This window comes from Nannospalax galili, unplaced genomic scaffold, assembly GCF_000622305.1.
Source record: "Nannospalax galili isolate Female #2095 unplaced genomic scaffold, S.galili_v1.0 scaffold342, whole genome shotgun sequence".
Taxonomy (NCBI): Eukaryota; Metazoa; Chordata; class Mammalia; order Rodentia; family Spalacidae; genus Nannospalax; species Nannospalax galili.
The window spans coordinates 1,341,573-1,344,669 of NW_008349359.1; the positions used below are offsets into that span (position 1 = coordinate 1,341,573).

A 3,097-nucleotide genomic window follows, 5' to 3' on the forward strand; every position below is an offset into this window, starting at 1 on the left:
TTTCTTTCTTTCTTTCTTTCTATTTGTGTGTGTACAATTGCATGTGTCGGGGTCAGAGTGTATTTTTCAGGAGTCAGTTCTCATCTTCTACCTTGTAGAGGCAGGGTCTTTTTTGTTATTTCTGCTGCTGTATTGTGTACTCCAGGCTAGCTGGCCAAATCTCTTGCCCCTGCCTCCCATGTCACTGTAGGAATGCTGGGATCACAGATTCATGCCACTGTACTGGTTTTTGTTGTTGTTTTTTTAATGTGGGTTCTGGGTTATCAGGCTAGCACTTTTACCCACTGAGCCATCTCCCTGTCCTCTATGTCTATTTTTATTTAATTTAATTAATTAATTTATTTATTTATTCATTTATTTATTTATTTAAAAAATATAGAACACCATGAATTTGTGTGACATCTTTGTGCAGGAGCCATGCTAACCTTCTCTGTATCGTTCCAATTTTAGTATAGGTGCAAGCATTTTATTTTTATTTTATTTAGTATAGAAGCAAGCATTTTATTTTTATTTTTTGAGACAGGATCTCTTTTGGTAGTTTGGGGTGGTCTTGAGCTCACAATCTTCCTGCTTTAGCCTCCCAAGTGCTGGGATTTCAAATGTGCACCATGACGTTAAAAGAAAAATCCTCCTGAAAGATAGGAAGATAGAGAGTCCTCAACTCCAGATCCTCCTGCTTCTTGCCTGTCCAGTGCTGGGATTATAAGCATGCACCTAACTTGAGGTCCAGTTCTTTTTGTGTGTAGTGTGTGTGTGTGTGTGTGTGTGTGTGTGTGTGTATGTTTGTGGGTGGCAGGTAGCATGCACATGCCTGTGCCTGAACACGTGGAGGCCAGAGTTTGAAGTCCAGTGTCCTCTATTGATCTCTCCATTTGTTTCTGAGACAGGGCCTTTCACTGAAACCTAGAGGAACTTGCTGTTTCTGCTAGACTGGCTGGCCAGCAAGCCTCAGCCCTGTCTCTGCTGGGGTTATAGGTGTGCAGTGCTGCACCTAACTTTTGATATGAGTACTAGGGATCCAAACTCAGGTCTTTTATCCATTGAGCCATTTTCCCGGTTTGAGATCCCCAGATTGATTTCTAGGTGGCTTTTTAAAAAAGACAGGTTCAGCTGAGCAAGGTGGTGCACACTTTTAATCCCAGCAGTTGGGAGGCAGAGGCAGGCGGATCGTTATGAGTTCAAAGCCAGCCTGGTCTACATAGTGAGTTCAGGTCAGCTGGGACTTCAGGGAGACCCTGTCTCAAAAAGACAAAAAAAAAAAAAAAAAAGGTTCTCATGTTGCCCAGGCTAGCCCCAAACACCTTAGTAGCATAGGAACAGCTTGAATTCCTGATCCACCTTCCTCTGAGTCCTTGGGTTATAGCCATGCCTAACTCAGACCCAGTTCTAAGGCTTTATAAAACATGCACTTTTGTTGAGCATAGTGGTACAAATCTATAATCTCAGTACCTGGGAGGCTAGAGAAGGAAGATCAAGTTTGAGGCCAGCCTGGGCTACATAGTGAGACACACACACACACACACCCCTTAAAAACAAAAAACAACAACAACAAAAAACCAAAAGTAGTACGGTGACATGTGCCTGTAGTCTTAGCATTAGGAAGGAGAGTCAAGAAGATTGGTAGTTCAAAGTCATCCTCAGCTGCATAGTAAGTCCAAGGACAACCTAGGCTACATGACACCCTGTCTCAATCTCCCTCACCCCTCAATAAAGTACCTTTATAAGGCTCAGCAAGGCTGCTTTGGTGGGTGACTGGCTGTTAGACTCTGCCTCTGGCAGCCATACTAATTTTCTGCTATATTTAGCTTTAGCCGGAGATTCCTGTCTATGGGGGGACTTTGAGTCCTAGTGCTTGGAAGGAAGGTTGGAATCACACACAGTAGGTGAGGAGTGTTGAATGATGAAGTGTACCATGGGACTGGACTGTAGAATCTTCAGGTGGAGAGGTTCTATTATCATGAGAAAACGGACTGCTTACCTATTCTAACTCTCTCCTATCCCTCAAATCCAGTTTCCCTTTTTCTTTTCCACCAGTCACTCTTTCGCTCTTGCCAAATCATCTCACACTGTTCCTCCATTGCAGGTAAAACATTCCATACTATTTAGTAATGGTGTGGCCTTATTGATGTTATTTCGCTTCTTAGTGATTTAGTTTCCTTAACTATAAAATGGAAGTAACAGTAGTAGTTATGAGGTAGTTGTAAGGATTAAGTGAATTAACATTTAAAATAGCTTAGGTTAGCACCATGGTGAGTGCTTACTAAATGTTAGGCTTCTTGTTATTACTGGGAAGATGGGTCAACTTGGACACGAACTCCATTGTCTAGATTCTTCACCTAAAAAAATGTCTTCTGAGCCAGGCATGGTGGCACACACTTGTAGTCCCAGCACTTGGGAGGCAGAGCAGGCAGATCTCTGTGAGTTCAAGGCCAGCCTGGTCTTCATAGCGAGTTCCAGGCCACAGGGAGACCCTGTCTCAAAAAGACAAAAAAAAAAAAAAAAAAAGTCTTCCTCATAACTGCTCACCTCTCTGCTGCTCCTGGGGAAAGACTCCTATTTCCCTAGTCTGTGTTTTGCACCTGCGTCTTGGTTCAGTCCTCTCTTATCTCCTCTGGGGTGATGTCATAAGAATAGGTTTTGCTTTCACATTTTAGACTGGTCCCTTGCCCTCACTCTTCTTTTATTCAAACTCTCAGGAAAAGGCCTCTGTATATCATGACCCCACCCTCTTTAAGCTACTGTCCCATTTTTTTCCTCCCTTTCCTGACAAATACTGTGTGCTTCCATGTATTCGTGACTCATTCTCCGATTATTCCTCTGCCATCTGGCTCTTCCCTACCCCCACTTTCATGGCTGTTTATGGTCATCCATCTACAGATCTGGAGAACTGTTTTTTTTTTTTTCCTCTTTTAGATAAGGTCTCATATAGCCTAGGCTGGCCTCATATTAATTAGCCAGTGATGACCTTGAACTTCTGATCCTCCTGCTTCCACTTCTCAAATGCTAAGATTCTAGGCCTGTGTCATCACCAGACTGGGCTTCATACACACTAGGCTCTGTCAAATGAGCTATAACCCTAGACATGTTTTCCTTTCCT

At 43.0% G+C, this 3,097-nt stretch overlaps 1 pseudogene; it reads right to left on the reverse strand.

Moving 5' to 3' along the window:
• Nucleotides 1-367: 367 nt before the first annotated feature.
• On the reverse strand, nt 368-465 carry LOC115072639 (annotated as a pseudogene).
• Nucleotides 466-3,097: the final 2,632 nt, after the last annotated feature.